Raw genomic sequence first — 26,128 nt, 5'->3', positions numbered from 1 at the left:
ATAGAAAAAGTGCTGAACTAAGTTTGAAAATGAATGACATTCGTAAGACGAAAGGCAAAAAGCACTGTATGTTAGCATTGTGCTCTATTGGATATGTTATTTTCCACAGGGGTGTGAATTAAGAAAGAATACTGCTATATATGTATATTGGAATCGAATAATTAGCTGTAGATGGTGGAAGAGAGGCACTTTCTCATTGTTGTTGTGGGTGCTTACAGATATGCAAGGAAAAGAGGGTGGAATGTTCCATATGTAGTGGATTAGAAATAGAGACATAAGTAGAAATTCATGTTTAGCTTAATGTAGATGTAGATTGTTCCATATATACATTTTTAACATTTTTTTAATGTTGGGACGCCTGGGTGGCTCACTGGGTTAAGCATCTGACTTCAACCCAGGTCATGATCCCGCACCTGGAGCCTGCTTCAGATTCTGGGTCTCCCTCTCTCTTTGCCCCTCCCCTGCTTACACTCTGCCTCTGTCTCCCAAAAATAAACGTTGAACAAATTTTAAAAAAAGAAACAACTTTAAAATTTCTTTAATGTTTATTTATTTTTGAGACAGAGCATGGGTGGGGAGGGGCAGAGAGAGAGACACAGAATCCAAAGCAGGCTCCAGGCTCTGAGCTGTCAGCACAGAGCCCAATGTGGGGCTTAAACCCACGAACCATGAGATTGTGACCTGAACCGAAGTCAGACGCTTAACCCACTGAGCCACCGAAGCACCTCACGACTTAATGCTTTTTTTTTTAATTTTTTTAATGTTTTATTTATTTTTGAGACAGAGACAAATCATGAGTGGGGAAGGGCAGAGAGAGAGGGAGACACAGAATCTGAAGCAGGCTCCAGGCTCTGAGCTGTCGGCACAGAGCCCGACGTGGGGCTCAAAGCCACAAACTGTGAGATCTGAGCCTAGTCGAAGTTGGAAGCTTAACCAACTGAGCAACCCAGACCACCTAAATATTTTTTATATAGGTATATACGTGGATTAGTATTCACACATATATTCCATTGCTTTGTTTCTTTAGAAGGCTCAGAAATATCAACACCCCAGTAGAAATGAGCACATCTAGTACCCAGATGATGGTTACTAATATCACTGTATAAAAAGACACATGATGACATGATGATTAAGGGTATATCAAAGAACACAGAAGCACACCAAAAACGTTCCCAATGGCCAAAAAATTAAGCAATGTAACAAAATAATATTGGATTATTATATAATGTAAAAAATACATATCCAGGGCCCCTGGGTGGCTCAGCCGGTTAAGCATCGTACTTCGACTCAGTTCATGATCTCACAGTTCGTGAGTTCGAGCCCCGCACCAGGCTCTGCGCTGACAGCTCAGAGCCTGGAGCCTGCTTCGGATTCTGTGTCTCCCTCTCTCTCTCTGCTCCTCCCCTGCTCATGCTCTGTCTCTCTGTCTCCTTCAAAAATAAATAAAAACATTAAAAAAAATTTTAAAAACACATGTTTATAAGTCTTTATTGGTATAAATAAATGACTGAATAAGTTAATAAATGAAAGGGAATAGACAAAAATGTCTGCAGAAGAATTCCAAATAATTTATGTAGATACCGCCCCCTCAAGGAGTGGAAGCATAACTTCCCATTCCTTAAGTGTATACTGGATAGCAACTTCCTTCCAAAGAATATAGTATGGAAACATGTAAGGAAAAGATTAATTTTACACTGCAACACCTGACAAACTACCTCAGCCAGGTGATCAAGGTTAACATCATGTGCTCTTGAACATGACATTTGTGGTGAGCATAGCATAACATAGTGAGAAGTTGAATTACTATGTTGTATTCCTGAAACCAATGTAGCATTGTGTGTCAACTATACTCAAAACAATTTTTTTAAAATATATGACATGATGAAAATGGCACTTCACCTCTTTGATATTCCTGCTAAAGCCCATAACCTCAGTCTAACCATGAATAAAATATCAGACAAATCTCAATTGAGAGGCATTCTATAAAATGATCAATATTCTTTAAAAGTGTCAAAGTCATTAAGGACAAGGAAAGTCTAAGAAAATGTCATAGCCAAGAGGAACCCAAGAAGACAGGACTATTAAATGTAATACGGTTTCCTAGATACAAACCTGAACCAGAAAACAGACTTTATTTTTTTTTAAGTTTATTTGTTTATTTTGAGTGAGAGAGAGAGAGAGAGAGAGAGCGCGGGGGAGAGGCAGAGAGAGAGAGAGAGAAAGAGAAAATCCCAAACAGGCTCTGTACTGTCATTGCTGAGCCCAACACATGGGGATTGAACCCTGAGATCATGACCTGAGCCAAAATCAAGAGTCAGATGCTAAACCTGCTGAGCCACCCAGGCACTCCTAGGTAAAACATAGTAACTGTGAATAGAGGATAAACTTTAGTTGACAATGATGTATCAATATTAGTTCATTAATTCTAACAAATGTACCTACTAATACAAGATGTTAATAATAGGGGAAACTGAGTTTGAAATATATGGCACTCTGTACTATCTTGACAGTTTTTCTGTAAACCTAAAATTCTTCTAAAATAAAAAGTATATCTAAACTTTTTTTTTTAACCATCCAATGAAAGTAGGGTGGGAAGGAGAGAAATAAAGATACAAAGAAAACTGGGTGGGGGCACCTGGGTGGCTCAGTCGGTTGAGTGTCTGACTTTGGCTCAGGTCACGATCTCTCTGTCCCTGAGTTCAAGCCCTGCATGGAGCTCTGTGCTGACGGCTCAGAGCCTGGAGCCTGTTTCAGATTCACTATCTCCCTCTCTCTCTGGCCCTTCCCCTCTCATGCTCTAGCTCTCTCTCTCTCTCTCTCTGTCAAAAATAAACATTAAAAAATAATTTAAAAAAGAAAGAAAGAAAGAAAGAAAGAAAGAAAAGAAAACTGGGTGGCCCAGTCAGTTAAGCATCTGACTTTGGCTCAAATCAGGATCTCATGGCTCATGAGTTCAAGCCACGCGTCAGGCTTGCGTGGACAGCTCAGAGCCTGGAGCCTACTTTGGATTCTGCGTCTCACTCTCTCCCTCTCTCAAAAATAAATAAACATTATGGGGCACCTAGGTGGCTCAGTAGGTTGAGTGTCTGAAAATAGCTCAGGTCATGACCTCACAGTTCGTGGGTTCACGCCCCAAGTCGGGATCTGTGCTGACAGCTCAGAGTCTGGGCCTGCTTCAGATTCTGTGTGTGTCTCTCTCTACCCCCTCTCCCACTCGTACTCTGTTTCTATCTCTCAAAAATGAATAAGCACTAAAAAAAATTTTTAATAAAGATTTTAAAAATTTGAGAAATAAAGAAAAAGAAAACATGAGACAAATAGAAAATAAGTAGCAAGATGGGAAAATTAAACCTAATCATGCCAAAATTTACATCTATTATAAATTGGCAAAACAGTATAGAATTGTTGAATCATTATATTGTACGCCTGAAACTAATATAACACTGTATGTTAATAACTTAAAAAAAAATGAACACAATACTTTAACAGGCAGAGATGCCAATCTTATATGACAATTAAAAAAAAAAAAGCCAAATAGTTGCATGAAATTTGTGAAAGGTGCACTTTGTGTGTGAGGGCTTAGACTAAAAGTAAAAGAATGGAAACCATGAAAAACCATCACATCCTCCTCATAAGAAAGTACCTATGGTTATATTAACATTAAAGTACAGGTAATAATATCACCAGAGATAAAGAAGCATATTTTATTATAATAAAAATATTAATCTCCCAAATGATTTACTATTTCTAAAGGAGTATCCACCTAATTACATGAAGCAGAAACTGATATTGCTAAAGGGAGAAATAAGCAAATCCACAGTCATATATAGAGATCGTGATAGTCATTTTTCAGTAATTGATGGTATTAGTAGCTAAAAAACAATCAGCAAGTATTCAGAAGATTTGAATTTTAAGTATTTATAAAATACACTCTTTTCTAGTACATATGTAACATTTTGCCAAGATTAATTAAATGCTACTTCATAAAGCAAAATTTATTAATTTTGAAAACCATATGATAATCTCAATATACCCAGAAAAATAATTTGATAAAATTAATCAGTTCAGGATTAAAAAAAAAAAACTCTCAAACTAAGTATAGAAGGGGATTTACCTCATCTCATAAAGGGTATCTATGAAGTGCCTACAGGTTATGTCATAATTAATGGTGAAATACTGAATATTTCCATTCAAAGTGCAGAAATATATAGAAAACACATATTCCTCCCCCTCTACTCTACACAATACTGGAGGTCCTACCTAGTGCAATAAAGAAATTAACTAAATAGATAAGCAAGCAAAAAGGAAATAAAGAAAAAAGACTTATAATTAACAGATGACATGAATGGGTATATAGAAAATGCAAAAGATTTTTTAAAAACCTATTAGAACTTATAAATAAATTGATCAAGTTGTAGTACACAAGGATGATATAAAAATATTAGTTTTTATGAACAAACAAAAACAGACTCTTACAGAGAATACAGAGAACAAACCAGTGGTTGCCAGAGGAAATGTGGGGAGGTTGGTGAAATAGAGAAAGAAGATTAAGAGGTACAAGCTTCCAGTTATAAAATACTGAGCTGAAAGGTACAGCATAGAGAATATAGTCAAGAATATTTTGATACCATAGTGTGGTGACAGATGGTAACTACACTTACCATAGTGAACACTGAGTAATGTACAGAATTATCAAATCACTATATTGTACACCTGGAACTAACATAGTATTGTATGTCAGTTCTGCTTCAATAATACATATTTAAAAATCAATTGTTTTTACATTCTAACAAGACACAAATGAAAATGTAATTATAATAACATCAAAACATAGTATACCTAACCAAAAATTCAAGGAAAGACAACTAAGATTTCTATAGTAAAAACTACAAAATATTGATGACAGAAGTTGAAAATATGTAAGTGAACAGATATACTGGCTTCATAGTTTGGAAAACCTAATGTTGTTAAGATGGAAATCATCTGCAAATTGATCTATAAATTCATGCAATTCCTGTCAATGCTTTTTTTTTTTTTTTGGTAGAAATTGATGAGAAAATTCTAACAATCAAATGGATATTCAAGGAATTCCAAATAGTCAACATCAATTTTGAAAAAGAAGAATATAGTCAAGAAACTAGCACTACTAAAGTTGCATTAAATTTAGAAAAAGTTGGTATTGGTGTAAAGATGAAAATGAATTAAAATAATGTAGTTGGGGACACCTTTGTGACAGTGGGTTAAGCATCCAACACTTGATTTCAGCTCAGGTCATGATCTCACGGTTTGAGCCAGCGTAGGGCTTGCATTAAAGCCCAGACTCTGCTTGGAATTCTCTTTCTCCCTCTCTCTCTGACCCTCCCCTGCTTGCTCTCTCTCTCTCTCTCTCTCTCCTTCTCTCAAAATAAATAAATAAACTTTTAAAAAATAATAATGTGGTATTGGACTTCCACTTCCAGCAAACAGAGACCAGATTTACTCTCCTACCCAAAACAAGCAAAACACTAGGGAAAGTCAAGTGAAACATGAGTTTTAAATTCTTGGGACTTCCCTAAGAGAAAGTAAAAGCTGAATTTGGCCTTACTATTGCCCCACTTTACTATTTGAAGAAAGCTTCCAGGCCATTGCACAGTGAGGAAGAAACCAATGGAGACTGCCAGTCCCCCAGAGTTGAAGAGACTATGTCAAGTGTCCAGGGATATCAAGATAACTCGTCTTCAGGGCATAGTGGGGGTCTTCAGTGCACATGCAGAGGATTCCAGAGATCTACAGAGGATCACACCTCAGTCTTTAGCCAAGTACAGATGTCCAAATGCAGATGAGGCCAAAAAAAAAGAATATTCTTAAAGAAATAGAGGGAACAATACCTGATGTTCACACAGGACACAGACTAGTGCCAGTTCCCACATACCATATATTCATCCTAGAGGGGAAAAAAAGAGTATTAATGAGTATTAAAACAATATAAAAATATCCAGTAGCCAAAGAGGTAAACTTGGTAGTACCTGCCATTTAATGAACAATTAACAGGTATATACAAAGAAGCAGGAAAATACAACCTACCATGAGGGAAAATATTAGTAACTCATAACTGACCACCAAATGGTACAAATGATCAAATTAGCAAAAAAGAGCATTAAAACAGTTATTACAAGTGTGTTTTATACATTCAAGAAGCCAGTAGAAAATGGAGCATGTTAAGTGGAAACATGAAGACCCAGAAATAAAAACTAAAACGTTCAAGATTTTAAAAAATATACTGCTTTAGATTAACAGCAAATTAGAATTTATGGAAGAAAAAATGAGTGAATTTAAGGCCAAAATAATAGAAGCTGTTCAAAATGAAATGCAGAAAGAACAGTATTGAAAATAGGAACATGGGGTCAGTGACAACTTGAAGCAGCCTACTACACATTGAATTAGAATCCCTGGAGTGAAATGAAGAGAGGAACACAAAAAATGTCTACATTCTCTAAAGTGAGCGAAAAATATGAATCCTCAAGTCTACAAAATAAAATGGAACTGGAGCATAAGAAACTTGAAGTAAACTATATCAAGATGCATCCTAATTAAGTAGTTCGGAAGCAGTGGTAAATCAAGAACCTTAGAATTAGCTTGAGCCAAAAAGATACATTACTTAAAGAAGAGCAAAGATAAGAATGACAAAATACTTCTCACTAGAAAATGTACAAGCCAGATGATGGAAAACTTTTAAAATACTAAAATAAAAGTAATTCTTAACCTAGAAGTCTATGTCTAGCAAAAATATCTTTGAATTACAACAGAAAAATAAAGAGTTTCGCAGACATACAAAAGCTGAAAGGATTTATAACCAGGAAACCTGCACTATATGAAATGTGAAGGAAAGTCCTTCAGGCAGAAAGAAAATTCCATCAGATTGAAATATGGCTTTATATAAAGGACCAGAGAAACTCAGATATGGTAACTGTGTGGTTGAATGTAAAAAAGATTTTCTTTTTAAGATTTGAAGACCTTTTAATGATATTTAGCAGTTTAAAGCAAGATGAATAACAATGTATTATGGGGTTTATACCATCTGTAGAAGTAAAATACATAACAACAATAGCACAAAGGCCAATAGAAGAAAAATGGAGAAACACCACTTTATGATTCTTTTGTTATATGTGAAATTATAATATCACTTGGAGGTAAAGTATAAACTATCATTTATTATTTATAAACAATAAGTTAAAGATGTATACTAAAAACTTAAAACAAATAATAAAAATTTATAGCTAATAAAGTCATAAAATAAGATAAAATTGAAAATAAGATAAAACAGAATATATAATTAATACAAAAGAAGTTAGGGGAAAAAAAAAGAAGAAGCCCAAAGAACAATTATGAGAAAAAGGAAACAAATGGATAGATGATAAATGTGTACCCAAACATAGCAGGTATCACATTAAAAATCAATGGTCAAAACACCTTATTTAAAAGTATTTCAGATCAAATGTAACAGCTAGACCCAAGTATACACCGTACATTATCCACAAGAAAACTACCTTAAGTATAAATAAACAGCTTAAGAGTAAAAGGATATGTTAACAAATCAAATAATTTAGACAAGGGATGCCTGGGTAGCTCAATCAGTTAAGCATCCAACTTCAGCACATGTCATGATCTTGTGGTTTGGTTTTGAGCCCGAATCGGGTTCTATGCTGACAGCTTGGATCCTGGATCCTGCTTCAGATTCTGTGTCTCCCTCTGTCTCTGCCCTCTCCTGCTCATGCTCTGTCTCTCTCTCTCTCTCTCTCAAAAATAATATAAACATCAATCAATCAATCAATCAATCAGTAATTTAGACTAGAAAATTCCTAGAAACAAATGTAACAAAATGCCTCAAAAAAAAAAAAAGATAAGCTAAATAGACCTAAATAACAAGAAAATACATTGAATTAGTAATTTTAAAACTTTCAGTAAAGAAAAAACCTAGACTCAGTTTCACTGGTGAATTCTACAAGATGTTTAAAGAGTTAACAGTAATCCATCATAAACTGTTCCAGAAAAAATAGAAGAGGTAACATTTCCCAATTTGTTATACAATGACACCCTGTGAACCTGATACCAAAACCAGAAAATGGCATCATAAAAAAACTACAAATCATGTTCCTTATGAACATAGATGTAAAATTCTCAACAAAATACTACCAACCAAATATGGTATGAGATAAAAAGATTATGTATCATGGCCAAGTGAGATTTATCCCAAGAATTCAAAATTGCGAAAAACAATGAAAATAATACACGTCATTCATAAAATAAAGAATTAAAACCATATGATTATCTCCATAAATTCAGAAAGTATTTAATAAAAGACTTTTATTTTTTTTTTAAACCAACAAAGTAGTAATAGAAGGGAACTTCATGACCTAGAAAAGGTTAAGGTTAAAAAACCCCACAACTAACAACACAATTAATGGAAAATAACTGAATGTTTTGTCCTTGAGATCAGGAACAAGACATAAAACGTTGTTTTGGAGATTCTAACCAAGACAGTCAAAAATTAAAATAAAAAGTAAAAGGCTTCCACATTGGACAGGAGGAAGTAAAAGTGTCTTTACTTGCAGATGACAAGTACTTGTATATAAAAACTCCTGAGGAATCCACACACACAAAAAAAAAGCTCTTAGAAGTAATAAATGAATATAGCAAGGTTGTAGAATACAAGATCGATATACAAAAAACAATTATGCTTCTATATATTAACAATAAATAATGCAAAATAAAATCAAGAAAACAATCCATTTGCAGTAGAATTGATAATAATAATAGAATAGTTAGGAATAAATTTAACAAATGAAGCAAAAGACCTGTACCTTGAAAACTAGAAAACGTTATCGAAAGAAATTAAAGAAGACCCAAATAAATGGAAAGACAGCCCATAACCAAGGATCAGAAGACTTAATTATTAAGATGGCAATACTCCCAAAATTGATCTAAAGATTTAAGGCATTCCTTGACAAAATTCCACCCAGTATCTTTGCATAAAATGACAAGGTGATCCTAAAATTCATACGGAAATGCAAGGAGCCCAGAATAGCCAAAACAATCTTGGAAAAGAAGAACAAAGTTCGAAGACTCATATTTCCTATTTCCAAAATGTAGTTCAAGGCAACAGTAATCAAGACAATATGGTGTTTGACTAAGGATAGACATATAAATAAATGGAAGTGAGCTGAAAGCCCAAAAATAAACCCTTAAATTTATGGTCAATTGATTTTCCACAATGGTGCCAAAATAATTCAATAGGGAAAGAAAAGTCTTCTCAAAAAAATGGTCCTCTAAGAGAAGGCAAATAAAAATGGCACCACTGCAAACCCATAGCCAGAAAGAGAAGGAGCCAGAGTAACAAACAATCCAACTTCACTCTCCTTTAGCCCTTTGGTACAACTGGTACATTACGATGCCTCAAATTTAGCCAGAACAACCACTCAGAGGTCCGGGAACACAGTTTATGCATCTGAAAACTAACAGCTTCCTTTGGATATACAAAATGAGAAGTACAGAGTAGATCAAGAGAAACACATAAAGTTGAAAGATTAGATTAGATTAGATTAATTTCACTTTGATAATCCAGGATATTCTTCCCACCATGAAATATTTAACCTCAGTCTTACCTATAAAGTCATTTTTGCCATGTAAGGTAACATATTCACTGATTTGGGGGATTAAGGCACGGATATCTTTGCAGTGCCATTATTTTACTATTACTCTCTATTAAGTCGTTCTTTTGATATGATCTAAGTTAAATAATAACTGCACCACACACAAGAAAATTTTACACAAATGCTCATAATTATTATGCATAATAACCAAAAAGTAGAAATAGTTCAAATGTCTATCAGCTGATAAATGAATAAAATGTACTATACCCATAAATACAATTATTATTAGGCAGTAAGAAGGAGTGATCTACTGATACATACTATGATGCAGATGAACCTTGAAAATGTTATGCCAAGCAAAAGAAGCCAGTTGCAAAAGACCACATATTGTATGATTCTGTTCTATGAAATATCCAGAAAAGGAAATCTATAGAGATGAAAGGCAGATTGGTGTTTGCCTAGGACTCTGGGGCAAGGAGTCTGAGGAAAATGATAAGTGACTATTAAGGGGGTACAGGGTTTTTGTGAGGGGTGATGAACATATTCTAAATAAATGAATTATATTTGAAGAAAGCTATTAAAAAAGAAGTCTGTTTGAAAACTAAACTATTATATAGTGCTTGTGGTCAAGAGAACAGGTCTCCTTTGGGGAAGAAAGGAGGAGGGAATGGTTGGAAACCACTCAAGGGGAACTGCTGGTATTTTAACTATGTTCTACTTCTTGACCAAGTGTGGTTACATGAGTGCCCGCTTTGCTGTCATTCACTGAACTCCACATTTAGGAATTATGCAATTTTCTGGATCTATTTTATATTTCAAAATAAAAATCTAAATAATTTTTAAACAATAGCAAGTGTATTATACCCATGACAGAAAGAAGTAACAATAGTTTGGAAATATTGCAATAGTGACAGTGTTGTCATCATGATAGAAAGAAGTAAAGAAGTACATGAAATATTTAAGTTAAAATCCACCAAAAATTGGTGGTGGACTGGAAAGCAAAAGAGAAGATGATGTTAAGGATTATGTTTAACTTTCTTGCTTTCAGGCAGATTTCCTTTTCAACAGCAAGAAGACTAGATTCAGGTGGGTTTTGACCTCCTGGGTCTGAGATGTCTTTAAGATATCCAATTGAAGACATTTGTAAATAAGAGTTTTACAAACATGTTGGAGCTCAGATGAGGCATCCAATTTGGATGTCTGCTAGACTTTCTCCAATGCCTCTAAATATACCCCATATCCTCTCCTTCTTTCTGTATGTCCAAAGGAGTTTATTCTTTATTAGGTGTATGATCTATATCTCTTGACCTCTGGGCAGGCTTATCCTGGTTGGGTTTTTTCAGTGGGAGATGCCAGGAGATCAGAGGATGGAACGAGAGTAAAATTCATACTGAGGGGTAGTAAAAGCTCCCAGCCTTTGCTAGCCCCAGAATGCTTTACCATTTCTTTTTGGTTTCTCATATTCCAACATATATTTCTATAAGTAGTCCTTTATTAAACTCTCCTTAATTGGTCCATTTGTACCACCTGTTTCCTGTCAGGATCTTGAGTGATTCAGTAATTGACACAAAAAGTGGCCCCAGGAAACACCCTTAAAATAGGTTCTTGGGATGGGTAGCTAGCATATTTGAGAGTTCACAGATAGCTTCTTTGCTTGGGGAAATGGTACACTGATAATCTCTGGCATGCTGTGACATCGTGATTAGTCAAATAATCACTGGTGGTGGCATACGATGAAGTACAGATGCAAGGAAGGCGTTAGGAGATCAAGTGGCTGTGGCACTTAGTCACTATGGCAACAATGGTTATTACAAAGATTGTAGCAAAAGAAAAGAAAAAAAAATTAAAGGTCTGATTCAGACCATGAATGAAAAATCAGAAAGCTTCTATGGAAACCTAAAAGAGTCCCTTATCTCCAGTAGCCATAGGGCAGATATGAATGAGAATCAAGTCCAAGGACTGAATGTAATTGGAAGGTCGTCAAAGTCAACTAAATGGAAAAATCAGCCACGTATCTTACGCTAAGATAAGGGCACTCGTGGAAAAAGAATAGGACCCTGCGATATTCTGGCAGACCAGGGAAAAGATAAACATTTTGAATTTCTGAATTCCAGGTATACTCAACTGGGATTAGAAAGGCAGTGAATTGGGCTTAGTTACCCACAGAGTGGTTCTCACATCCAAAAGGCTAATTAACTCAAGTTTGGGCTCCATGATGGTTTACAATCAATGAGGAAGAAACGCTAGAAATCTTCTGACACAGTGTAGTGGCACTCGACCTTGGCTGTGCACTGAAGTCACAGAGGAAGGCTTAAACCAATAAAAATTACTGTCTAGGTTCCACCCACATAGAGCGTGATTTTAACATTTTGTTGTAGACACTGGGCATTGGGTTTCTGAAGCTGCAGCCTTAGTTGGAAACTGTTAGTGATGAAGGTGAAATCTTAAGGCTATGGGAATATTACAGCAGATTTAATATGTGTATCCACCTCAGCTCCCCTCTAGCAATCACCCTGGAAGTATATGGAGGACACTTTCCCTCCCAAAGCATCTTCAAACATCTCTACACTGACTGTCTTTATAGTCCAAATATGACTGATAGTGGGAGATGCTGCAATGGAAATAGAGCCTTATTTCAGTGGGAATAATGGGATGTCAGGGTGTTAGAGGCCAGATCAAGGGGCTTAAGCATCAGAAGCAACATGCTCAAAATCACATTAATAAGGCAGATGTTGAATAGGTAATAGTGTTCTGACCTGCATTAACCTATGTCAGTGGCTTTCTGATCACTAGGACAGCCTACGGAGGTGTGGCTTAATATATAAAAGCAGACATTTTCTGGGTCTAGTGTTAAAAATCTAACTCAAGTCATTATAATGAGGACTCATAGCCTCTTATCCAGTTCCAAGATCTAAGTAAATACAAATGCCTGGAGGCCCCTCCTTTGAAGGGGAGTTTCGTTCCCTTCGAGAAGTGGTGTGCAACATAGTCATTAATAAAGACTACATGTATTCCCCAAACCTTCTCTACATGACCTATAGCTATTTACCAGGATGGCTGTGCATGTGTGAAAGAGAAATACTCAGAACTTCTGTGGGATTATTAATTGAAGTCTCTGAGAGGCTGCTAATCACTAGAGACTCTCAGTAGAGCCTGGTACCCTAATAATGGGCATGTACTGATGTCAGGTAATAGGTGAAATCTTAACTCCCTTCATCTCAGAATGAGTCTAACAGGACCACTGACTTATTCTATGGGTTATTTGGGAAGGGAGGGAGTGGAACACCACCACTTTGCTGGAACAAAGTAAGTAGAAGCTCCTAAAACTGTATCCACTACCAAGAGAGGATCAAAGGCAGTGTTCCATCCCTGAGGGTAATGCAGAACAGTATCGCCATCAAACACGAGAAAGATGAGTGTGGTGGGAGATATCAGAGATTCTAAACACATGGTCAATTAACTCACATATTTTGGCTGTTGGAAAGCCAAATTCGGAAACTGACTATGGATTGTTACAAACAAAATCAGGCATTAATGCCTGTGGTGGCTCTGTTTCCAGATGCAATATATTTCCTGAAGAAAATTGATAGTACCCTTGTCACTTGAATTGGTTCTCAAAGTGTAGTTCTTGGACCAGCAGCATCAGCATCACCTAAAAACTTATTAGAAATGCAAATTCCTGGGTCTTACCCAAGACAGAACTCTAGAAGTGGGGCCCAAAACTCTGTGTTTTAACAAGACTTTAATTCTTTTGCACTTTCCTGTTAGAGAAACACTGACTTCAATAATGTTATTTCTTCCAATTCCCAAACAATTTGCCTCTGCAATGCAAGGGTAACAACTTCTCTCCCCGCTTTAGTCAACCCTCATGCTCTCTTTTATGGTAGAAAATGAGGGCATCTAACGATCTTTGTGTCTCAAAAAACATCAAACTGGTCTTTACATTGATGACTTGATGCTAATGGTGTCTGTAAGTAAGAGGTGCACGCACTGGTTGGCTTCCCCTAACATATAGGGACCAAAGGTTGAGAGATAAACCTTGTGAAAAAGCTCAAGAGACTGAGACTGCCATAGCGACAGGTTTACAAAGTTTCAGTAGCCTAGGATAGGACAGGATATTTCTTCCAAAGTAAGAGATAGATTACAGAAACTTTTAAGAAGCATAAAACTTAGCGAGCTTTTTAAAATTGTGGAACCAAAATATACTACAGTTTTGCATGATGATCTAATTCACCAGCTAATTTGTAAGACATCACAAGACATTAGGTTGGGGCCTGAATTAAAACACGCTCCACAGTAGGTCTATGTTGCAGTGTAAACCACACTACCATTTGGGCGTTATGATCAGCAAATGCAACTGTTTGAGATAAAGAAGCCATATGGAGCTTCCAGAAAATTCTAAAAAGGAGCATAGTTAAGCACAATTCGATGGCTTTGGTGGAAAATCATTGACACTTTTCTCCCAAAAATTCATATCCATTTGAAAACTAGCTTTGCTTTTGCATTGGGGCCACTTATCTGGCCCACGGGTCTCTGAGAAATGAACTTCTCATCATCAAATGTTTCTTATCTCATTCAATTAAAATTATATGTTAAATAGTAACAGGGGCTGAATTTACCCTCACCTCTGAAACAGCTGAAAAACTGGAAAAAAACATATGAAAACAACAGTTTGCAAAATATTGAGCATTAGCAATGAAAAGAAACAAGTGAGAAAAAAAAATGGAGGAAAGAAACAAATGAGAAGCTCTGGGATTGTCCCATCTTACTGACAGGAGAGTTCCCAGGCTGAATCTTAGGTACCAGAGATCTCCCTGAATTGGTGAGATATTACTGGGAGTTTGGGAAGGAGAAGGCAGCTAGAATTTACAAAGCAGAGGACCAGAAGTGAGAGCCGAGGGATTTTCAGAAGTCTGAAGACTTCAGCTGAATACTGACTAGTGTACCCACGTGAGAAAACTATATGAGACTCAAAAAGTAATCATTAGAAATAATTATGTAGAATAATACTAGGTGGCGATCATGGAGAGCTTGAAATAGTTTCCACCAGTCAGCTTAGAAGACGTCATAATTTCAGGGACATCAGGTAGAGTACATAAACAGGTTTGCCAAAATGAGTCCTGCTGCTGCTAGCAAAGTTTACAAAACAGACCAAAAAGCATCATATTGTTTATGAATAACATTACTGCATCACAGAAAAAAGTTCAATCATATTTGCAGAAATAAAGTTCACGAGGCTACAAAATATCTATTCATCACCAAACAAGATAAAATTTATAATGTCTGGCATCAAATTTAAAAATAACTAAGCATTAGAAGAAATAGGAAACTATTACCCATAATGGGAGAATAAAAGGATTAATTAAAAACATTGAAAAATAGTACAGATGGTATAAATAACAGACAGTTACTTTAAGGGTGTCACTATAACTATATTTCACATGTTCAGGAAGGTAGGGGAATGATTGAACATAAACAGACTGAAATTGATATTCCAGACATGAAAACTACAACATCTGAGATAACAAATAATTGAATGGGTTTAACAGTAGATTAGGAATTGCAGGGGGAAAATGAGTGCATTTGAAGAGCAGCAACAAAAACTATCCAAAATAAAACGCAAAGAGGAAAAAAGACCGAAGGAAATTAACATAACACCATTGTGCTGTGGTTCAAATTCAAAAGGGCATTATGTAATTAATTGGGGTCTTTAGAGAAGAGGAAGGAGAATGGCATAATTTTTTTGAAAAAATTAGTGAAATTTTCCTAATTGATAAAACTATGAATCTATAGTTATAAGACCAATAAACCTCAAGAACAAGAAGCATGAAGAAACATAAACCATGGGATTTCACAATCAATTTTTATAAACCAGTGAAAAGAAAATTCTTAGAAGCAACTGGCAAAATAAGATACATTATATAAACAGGAAAAAATTTACGGTGAATTTTTCATCTGACAACAAAAATTCATGCCAGAATATGGTAGAGAAACATGCTTAAAGTACTGAAAGAAAATAAACTACCAACCTATAATTCCATACCTACTGAAAATATTTTTCAAAAACAAAAAGGAAATAAAGGAGATTTCAGACATACAAAACTGAAAAAAATTCATAAGCAAGACCTACACTATAAAAAATACACTATGGAGAAAATTATACTAGGTGAAAATATGAATCAACATGAAAGAATGAAGGGGACTAGAAATGGTATCTATCTAGAAATATATATTTTTCTAATAATTTAAGTAATTTAAAACATGAATGAATGGTAAAAAATTAAAACTATATATTTTGTGATTTATAGGTTAAGGAGGACTGAAATATATACAATAAAGCAGAAAGACCAAGAGGAGAGACACGGACATATACTATTGTAAGGTGCTTCTATGTGAAGAAGTATAACATATGACCTGAATCTTTACAATGCGAAGTTAAAATATATAGTATAAACAAAAATAATAGAGTCTTAGCTAATGAGTCAACAAATAAAATAGAATGAAATCATTAAATGTACTCAATCCAAAAATGACAGGAAAAAAAAGAAAAAGGGAACAAAGACCAGATGGTACAAATGGAAAACAAATGGCAATATGGTAAATTCAAAGCCAACCATACAAGTAATCATGTTAAATGTAAATGGTCTCAACACCTAATTGAAAAACAGAGATCACTAAGTTGGAGAAGAAAGCAATAGCTGACTGTATGTTACAAGAAACACACTTTAAATATAAAGAAATAATGAAATTAAAAGTAAAAGTTATAGTAAAAAGTATATTACATTAATAATAAAAAGGTTGATGTGGCTGTATTAGTATTAGATATAGTAAATACCAGAACAAAGAATATAGCCAGGGATATAGAAAGCCATTCCCTATAATAAAGAGGTCAATTCATCAAGAGGACATAATATTTCTAAATATTTATAGACCTAATAATTGTAACAACTTTAAAGTACACAAATCAAAAATTGATTGAACTTCAAGGAGAAACAGGCAAATCCACAGTAAGAGTTGGAATTTAATACTCCTCTCCAATAATGAATAGAATGAGTAGACAGAAAGTCAGTAAAAATATAGAAGACAATAACATTCCCAACCAATTTAACCTAAATGACATTTATTTATAGATCACTCAACATAACAATGGCAGAATACATGTGCACACACAGAAGATTTACCAAAAAAGTCCGGAGTCTTAATAAAATTGGAAGGATTCAAATCAAACGTTTCCTATTTTTAAGTTTTTTAAACTTTATTTTGAGAGAGAGACAGAGAGAAAGTGCACAGGCAAAACAGAACATGAGCATGGGAGGGGCAGAGAGAGAGGAGAGAGAATTCCAAGCAGGCTCTGGAGTGCTGGAGTTCCTCACGGAACTCAGGAACCGTGAAATCATGACCTGAGCTGAAATCAAGAGTGGGAGCTTCACCGACTGAGCCATCCAGGTGCCCGTCAAATAAATGTTTTCTAATCACAATGGAGTTAGGTTTGTAATGAACACAAAGACATCTGGAAACTAAATTTTGAAACCAAATACACTTTTAAATCACATATGAATCAAGAAAGATATCAAAAGGAAATTAGAAAATAAAAATAGATTGAAATATATTGAAAAACATATTGAAATAAAACATTAAAATAAATGAAATCCAACATAACATGTTGTGTGACATAACTAAAGTAGTACTTCAAAATGTGTAGCACTAAATACCTATATTAGAAAAGTAGAAAGTTCTCAAATCAATGATTCTACCTTTCTACCTTAATAAAATAAAAATGGCAGAGCAAGTTAAACTCAAGGCAAGTAACTGAAAAGAAATAATTACAAAATTATAATTATGCTAGAAATCAGTGAAAGAGAAATATACAAAATCTATGAAACCAAAAGCTAAATCTTTGAAAAATTCAATCAATTAATAAATTTCTAGCCAGACTGATCAAGGGCAAAAGAAAGTATTTACTGTGAGCTCAAAAATCAGTTCTGCCCTGTAGATTCTGGTTCACCTTCCAGATATCATAGCATTTTTCAAAAGACCAAGTACAGGGGTGCCTGGATAGCTCTGTTGGTTAAGCATCTGACTCTTGATCTCAGCTCAGGTCATGAACTCTAGGTTCCTGAGTTTGAGTTCTTCCAGTTGGCTTGAACAACTACGGAAGTGCCAGCTATAGAAAGGGCTAGAGGACAGATGTCAAAATTCAGGGTCAAGGACTCTAGGGATATATTTCCCCAAATAGTCTACTTAAGGAGTTTTTGCTTTCCATCTCTGAAACCTTGGGCTTGGCGTATTTGTAGTCATAGCGCTTAAGGAAAAAAATAGTTCCACTGGGGAATGCAGTCACAGTTTATTTGTACTGGAAGGTAAGTCTCCATTCTGACCATTTTAGAATCTTCATGCTACTAAGACAACAGGCACATTATTCACTGCATTGTACCAACGGATACTGGATTACATCTCCACAAATGGGAGGAGAACTCTACCTGCAACTCACAGACTTCACAAAGCCAATATCCCTTACCCAATTGTCCTGGTTGATGGGAAGCCCCAACAGCATAATAAAGATAGAATCAGCAAGGATTAAGATAATGATAGAATAAATATTTGTGTCACTCATTATGTAAAGAACACCACCCAGCTGCGGGTAAAACTAAGAAAAATGTGAAGGGTGTGATAGAAGAAGGAAACATAGGCTTTAGGACATGGTACTGAAGCAGGGGCAGAAGAGCTTATGTTTTACATTAACTTTTTAATTTTACTTTTAATCTCTGCTTCATTCCACAGCAACTTCTATGAAGAACATTGACAACAAACAGTTTTAATTTTGGCTACGAGTATAGCTGATTTATCAGTCAATGACAATAAAGTTGTGGATAGCTTTGTATGTCCTTTAGTTAGGGACATGCGATTAAAAAAAAAACCTGGACAAGATTTTAAATATGTACAAATGGATATTGAAAGAGAAAAGAGGGAGGCTGTACTGAATAGACTTCGTTTATCCCTTCAGGTTCATGATCTGCTCTTCTTCCCCCTGATCTATGTCCTAGACTGCATTTTTAATTAAAAAAATTTTTAATGTTTATTTTTGAGAGAGAAAGAGAAATGGAGAGTGAGCAGGGAAAGTGCAGAGAGAGGGAGACACAGAATCTCAAGCATGTTCCAGACTCTGAGCTGTTAGCACGGAGCCCAACGCCGGGCTCGAACTGGAACTCATGAACCACGAGGTCACAACCTGAGCCAAAATCAGACACTTAACCAACTGAGCCACCCAGGTACTCCTATGTCCTAGACTGTATTAATATATTCAGAAAGCAGAGGGCAAATGTCACTGGGGTGTCTATTCCTCCAAATCTCTCTCTTAAAGACCATACAAAGACATATTTGAGGAGGATGAAGAACATAAGGTATGAAAAATATTCAGAAATAGGCCAATATAGTAGAAACGTTTTTCTTTTTTTCTCTCTGTTGAAAATACATTCATTTTTATATAAACGAATTATGTCATTCAGTGTCCCAAGGAAACCTGATGGCCCATTTGAAAGGTTTTACATGAAATTTAATGAAAGGAATGTTCACAGAGATGTGGGCAAGCATAACAAAACACATAAGAGATGAGGAAGTGTCTAGATATTAGTGACAATGGGAATTCATTACTATCTCTAGGGCCAAAGGGGAAGAATATATTATAAAATCAGCACTCAGTAAGCGCTGATTCCTTAGAAGACATCCCAAGCCACCAGGCATTGTGGCTGTAGGATGCAGACACTGCCAGAGCCCAGGGCACAGGGGAGATGAGGTACTAGAGGAGGAGGGGAATGGAAACTAAATATTTTAACCTCTCTCTATCACCTTTCCATTTCATGTTACGCCCTCTTGGCCAAATACATCTAGAATTCAAGGGGCTAAAGAATCAAGTGATGAAGTCTATGGAAGTCAAAACTCCTGGGGCAGAGAGCAATTCAGAGACCAGCAGAGAAGAGAAATCTGGTGAGCATGTAGTTAGGATGGGGGAATAGAGTGGGGTGAGGGGGAGAGCAAACAGATAAAAACCACCACACCAAGGAAATTATTTTCAACTGATTTTTTTAATGAACAAAATTGAAAACAAAACACTGAGTGGAATTACATTAAGAAAATTAACAGGTTTCAAAAAATGCTTTGAGTCAAAAATCACAGTAAAAGCAAAATACAAAAAAATGCTCTTGGATTCAACACATTTATAACAGTTACAAGAAGCTGGATTGACTAGTATAGCTTTGATTCTCGTTTCCTCTTGATCCTGTAGTACATGTTATCTTTTAAGGCTCAGAATAATGAGTACTCCTGTGGATTCCCTTGTATCTCTGCTGTAATGCCTTTGAAAGAGGTAATTACTATAAATAGCCTCATTTCTGCTAAAAATTGTATGAATTTTTTATGTAAGAACAATAAATCAACTCAAACAACTGCCTCACTATTATTCATCATAACAAACTTGCGATATAGCCAATTTTGGGGAAAAAATGCAATTTTCCTAAAGTGCCTCTTTGAATTATTCAAAGTTTCTATTGCAGCTAATTAATTTACAGCATATTACTAAAATGAACCAATGAAAATAAACAAACTACTGAGCAAAAATAAAAGTACAGATGCTAGTAATATCCTATCTTCTTTGTTACTATGCTTTATACATCTGCCCCAAACAAGTAGAAATTAATGTAGTAAACTGATACTATTTTAATGGATTCTATATATAGCCAATTAAATATTAGCAATGATGGCTGGATATGTAATTTATAACATACTGTAGATGGACAACATGTAATTTCTTTGGGGAAAGTGTGTTTGCCATTAACAAAAATTAAGGTAAAGAAGTGAGTCTTTATTAAATCCACGATCATTTCAAATAGTTCCTTCTTTCACTCAGTTTTTACTTACAAGGGGCAGCCTACTTTAAATATTACATCTCTTATATCTAACATTAGATTGCTTCTTCCTAAGATTATCACAAAAGAAATTATAAGAAGTGATAAAAAAAATCCACATCACAATGGAAGGCAAATCTATTCTTAAAATCACATCCACTAAATTGCTAAATTGCCATTTCTCAGACTAGAGTCACATGCCCCTTCCTTGAAACTTTTTTCTTCATTTAAGGAGACATTCAGCTCAGATCCATCTGATTTTATGAAAGCAGAGACACTGAAAGCTGAGAATTCTAATCTCAGCTCTGTCATTACTATATAACATGACCTTGGGCAATCTCTCAAGCCTCATCTCCTTTATCTAAAAGATGATGTTCTCAACTCAGTGATAACTCATTTCACAGTCTTGTTCAAAGGAATAGCTAGCAATGTCTGTCAGGTATATTGAAAACATTAAGTTCTAGACACATATTTAATCATGAGATGGAATGTTTGTGACATTAAAAAATCTACTGCAAGAGGTGCCTGGGTGGCTCAGTCAGTTAAGCGTCTGACTATTGATTTGGGCTCAGGTAATGATCTCAGTTGGTTAGTTGGAACCTTGCATTGGGCTCTGCGATGACAGTGCGGAGTCTGCTTGGCATTCTGTCTCTCTCCCTCTCTCTGCCTCTCCCCTACTCTCTCTCTCAAAATAAATAAATAAACTTTGTTTTTTAAGTCTGCAAAAAAAAAGCAAAATAAATCATGTACTACTGGGAAGCATAATCAGAGCAATTGGAAATTTTTCTTATAGGCTAGTTAGATATTTATGAATAAGGTTTACTTTTTAAATTTTTTTAGCTTATTTATTTTTGAGTGAGAAAGAGAGAGCGAGCCAGCAGAGGATAGGTGAAGAGAGGGGGAGAGAGAGAATCCCAAGCAGGCTCCACACTGTCAGTACAGAGCCCGAAGCAGGGCTCGAACTCATGAACCATCAAGATCATGACTAAGTCAAAATCAAGAGTTGGATGTTTAGCCAACTGAACCACCCAGGTGTCCCTATGAATAAAAACTAAAAAAAAACAAAAACAAAAAACCAAAAAACAACTTTCTCATGGTATCTGTCTTAGTCCATTTGGGCTGCTATAACAAAATACTATAGACTGGGTGGCTTAAACAACAAACATTTATTTCTCACTGTTCTGGAGGCTGAGAAATCCAAGATCAAGATGCTAGAAGACTTGGTGCCTGATGAGAGTCCAGTTCCTGATTCATAAATGACTATCTCACAGTGTCTTCACAAGGCCTAAGGAGAATAAGGGAGCTATCCGAGGTCTCTTTCATAAGGATACTAATTCTATTCATCAGGGTTCCACCTTAAATGACTTAGTCACCTCCCAAAGGCCCCACCTCTAAATACCATCACATGGGACATCAGGTTTTATCATTTGAGGTTTTGAGGAAACAAACATTCAGTCCATAGCAGCACCTGTTGCAAAAACAAACCAACTAAGCCACGTTTACAATATCATTTTTTAGGACAATGAACTCCATGCTCCAACAAGATTTATGTTGAGGCAGGAATTTTACTAACATTGTGAAAAAACTGAAGAACACCTGTTTGTGCTACTCCAAGTAAATGTATTGTGACAAGGAAAACATTTAGATTCTTTATGGATCTGAGAAAGAATCAGATGTGATATGGAGGACTATTTCCTGCACTTTATTGTCTTTTCATACAGAGGAAGGTGAGTGGAGCAGAGTGCAGATGAATTATACTCTATAAAAAGATGACAGCAATATTTCCTTAAAAAAAAACCATCTTGGAAAATCAATCCAGTGAAATCTAGTTTTTCGAAAAGATCAATAAAATTGATAAGCCTCTAGGCAGGTTAAATATAAAAAAAGAGGCTACAAATAATTAATATAAGAAGTGAAAGAGAAGGTATCATTGCATATCCTATGGACATTATAAGGATAATAAAATATTATGAACAACTCTCTGCCCACCAATTTGATAACCTAGAAGAAACATTATCTTTTCTTCTTGAAATGTACTATTTGCCAAAACTCACAGAAGAAAGACAATCTGAATAGGCCTGCATCTATTAGAGAAATTGAATCTATATTAATAACCTTCCAAACCAGAAAGCAGTAGACCTAGATAGGCTTACTGATGAACTCCACCAAACATGTAAGAAAGAAATTATACAAATTTTCTAAAACCTCTTGCACAGGACAGAAATGGAGGGAATACTTCCTAATTCATGTTATGAGGCCAGCATTATGCTATGCCAGGACCATTAAAAGATTTGTAAGAAAAGAAAAATACAAACAAATATCTCTCATGATAAGACATGCAAAAATCAACAAATAATATTAGAAAATTGAAGCCAACAATATAAAAAAAAAGATTATACACAAGTAACAAGTGGGATTTATCCCAGGTATGCAAGTCTGGTTCAATATTTGAAAACCATTAATATAATCCATCACATCAAGAGGCTAAAAAAGAAAAATCACTTGAATATATCAGTAGATGCCGGAAAAGTACTTGACAAAATCCAACACTTATTCATGATGGGAAACCTCTTCAACTTGATAAAGATTATCTGCAAAAACCCCCACATCTAACATCATACTTAGTGGTAAGAAACTTGAAGCTTTCCCATTAAGATCTAGTATAAGAAAGGGCTGTCCCCTCTGTCACTCCTTTTCAACATTGTACTAGAAGGTCTAGCTAATGTAGTAAGACAAGAAAATAAAATAAAAGGCATACAGATTGGGAAGGAAGAAATAAATGGTTTTGTTTGCAAATGACATGATCCTCTATGCAGAGAACACTAAAAAAAATGACCAAAAAATCCTCTTTGAACTAATGGGCAAATTAACAAGCTTGTAGGATATAAGGTTAAAATGCAGAAGTCAATTGCTTTCCAATATCATTAAAAGTGCGGTATCATTTACAGTAACATCCTCCAAAATAAAATAGGTAATTATAAATCTAACAAAATATGTACAAGATATAGAAAAGGAAAACTACAAACCTCTGATGAATAAATTCAAATCATAGAATGTTTACCTCTTAGAAAAATTAACTTAAAATGTATCACAGATTTAAATAGAAAGTTCAAAACTATAAAATTCCTAGAAGATAGCATAGGAGAAACACCGATGACCTTGAATATGGCAATGATCTGTTAGATGCAATACCGAAGGCATGATCCTTAAAGACATAATTGACATAAAAGACTTCATTAATTAAAATTTTCTGTTTTGAGAAAGACATTGTCAAGAGAATGAGAAAATAAGCCACAGTCTGAGAGAAAATATTTGCAAAGATGTATCTGAATGAAGACTTTCATACAAAATATACCGAGAATTCTTACTACTCAACAATAAGAAAGCAAACAAATTAAAAATGAGCCAAAGACCTTAACAGATGCTTCATCAAATAAGATATGCAAATGGCAGATAAACCTATGAAAAGATGCTCCACATTATGTGTCATCAGGGAAATGCAAATTAAAAGAGCAATAAGAAACCAGTACAAACCTATTGAAATAGCCAAAATCCAGAACATTGACAACACCAAGTGCTGACAAGGATGTGGAACATCAGTAATGCTCATACATTCCCAGTAGGAATGCAAAATGATACAGCCACTTTGGAAAACTGCTTGGCAGTTTCTTAGAAAACTAAACATATTTTTACTTTTTGGTCCCACAATGATCACATTCATTGGTATTTATCCAAAGTAGTTGAAAACTTATGACCACACAAAAAGTACACATGGATGTCAAGAGCAGCTTTATTCATAATCACCAAAATTTGGAAGTAACCAATATGTCCTTCAGGAGATGAATGGATAAACAAATTATGGTACATCCAGACAATGGAATGCTATTCATCACTAAAAAATGAGCAAACAATACATGAAAAAGAAGTGGAAGAAACTTAAATGCATAGTACTAAGTAAAAGAATCTGAAAAGGCTACATACTGTATGATTCCAACTACATCACATTCTGGAAAAAACAAAACCATGGAAACAGTAAAAGATGAGTGGTTATCAGTGGTTAAAGCAAACATTTCAGTAAGAGAAGATTCAGATTCTGGAAATACCGATTAATGCCTCATTTTTATTTGTGTGTGTGTGTGTGTTTTTTTTTTAATTTAATTCCCATAAATAGTTGCTGGCTGAGGCTGAGAGAAGGTGCTTACTGTTCTGATGCTATGGGAAGACTAGGTGGGAAGACTAGTGGGTGAGGTCTGGAAAGAAAATCACATCAAGAGCAAAATATTCAATCAAAGTGGATAGAATAATTGTTTTTGGTTTTTATTCCCTATAATATACTCAAGGAGATGACACTCATTTCATTAAGGGCCAATGCCTCACTGAGCAAATCATTTCATGTGAATAGATAGAGTGGGAGAACAGGAACACTAACCAAACTTCTTAGAATGTTGATGAAAAATTCCAGATGACTCTAACATCATCCTCTATAAGCCTTCTATGGACATACCCCACTCCAACTCGCAACCGATGAAATGTTAAGATCAAGGTACAAAGCAAGAGAAAGAACGATTGGGAATTACTAAAGATTAAAATGCAGGGGAGGGAAATTTGTAGAATCAAAGATCAAAGTGTAGGGGAAGAAAAGTTGGGGACTCCTAGTATGTGGAGACATTTTATGAGGTTATAATAAAAGAAGATGAAACTGAATAGACAGTATATCAGTTAATTATTGCTGGGTAGCATATCACATCAAAACTTAGTGGCTTAAAGTATTTATTTTTCAACTGTTTGTGGGTTGACTGGGAGTTTCTTCTCCTTCATATATGTCGGGAGGGGTTACTCATGAATTTTGGAGCTCACCAGGGACCCTCAGTCTTCTTTCCTGTGAGCTCCCTCTCATGCACTGTTTTAGCTCGAAAACCTCTTATGGCCTTTTTTCCAGAAAGATAGTTTAGACAACCTTAAACATGGTGATTGGGTTCTCCAAAAGAATGTTCTAATCAGAAAAGTTCTGCTGTGTGTGTATCGAGGCTCTGTTGCATCGCACATGCTAAAACCCTGTTGACTCAGATGCAACGTGGGAGAGGGCTGCCTACGCAAGTAGCTGAATACTGGGAAGGACAGTCCTGTGGATGCACCAATGGAATAGCTTATCCATGTAGTGAGGGCTCAGTAGTCTGCTGAGTACCACAATGCTATCATCCAAGTGTTTCCATGCTGTAGCAAGTTTCTTTTTTTTTTTTTTAATTTATCATTTATATATATTGTTAAGACTTTTTAAAGAACAGTTTAGGATTCATAGCAAAATTGAGCAGAAGATAAAGAGATTCCCCATATACTTCCTACTACCATACATGTATTGCTTCCCCTATTATCAACATTCACCACCAGAGTGGTATGTTTGTTATATCATAATAACCTAAAATCAACAGTGTACTTTAAGGTTTACCCTTGGTGTTGTACAGTCTAAAGGTATGGACAAATGAATATTGACATGTATCCATTATTGTGGTATCATACAGAGTATTTTCACCACCCTAAAAATCTTTTGTGAAGGTTGCCCATTTAAGTATATTGTAATAGAAATGAACACTGAAAACA

At 35.3% G+C, this 26,128-nt stretch overlaps 2 long non-coding RNA genes across 9 annotated transcripts in view; one reads left to right on the top strand and one right to left on the bottom strand.

Annotated features, from left to right (window-relative positions):
* LOC122237769 overlaps positions 1 to 26,128 on the bottom strand; it is a 98,245-nt gene that overhangs the window by 37,447 nt on the left and 34,670 nt on the right. For 5 of the 8 annotated variants that reach the window (XR_006216407.1, XR_006216406.1, XR_006216405.1 and 2 more), the window contains one exon: positions 5,868 to 5,923. The exons of 1 other annotated variant lie outside the window; for it this stretch is intronic. This is a non-coding gene — a long non-coding RNA (uncharacterized LOC122237769). Of the gene's footprint in view, positions 1 to 5,867; positions 5,924 to 19,754; positions 19,982 to 26,128 lie in introns of those variants that run through there. 2 more of the 8 variants (XR_006216409.1, XR_006216411.1) reach the window with 1 other exon arrangement.
* The window catches only part of LOC122237770, a 42,241-nt gene continuing 41,122 nt past the window's right edge, over positions 25,010 to 26,128 (top strand). The window contains exon 1 of the long non-coding RNA XR_006216412.1: positions 25,010 to 25,073. This is a non-coding gene — a long non-coding RNA (uncharacterized LOC122237770). The remainder of the gene's footprint in view (positions 25,074 to 26,128) is intronic.

The sequence above is a fragment of the Panthera tigris genome, chromosome B1 (assembly GCF_018350195.1).
Source record: "Panthera tigris isolate Pti1 chromosome B1, P.tigris_Pti1_mat1.1, whole genome shotgun sequence".
Classification (NCBI taxonomy): domain Eukaryota; kingdom Metazoa; phylum Chordata; class Mammalia; order Carnivora; family Felidae; genus Panthera; species Panthera tigris.
Note: the sequence above shows the minus strand (reverse complement) of the source record. Positions and strands in the feature narration are given on the sequence as shown.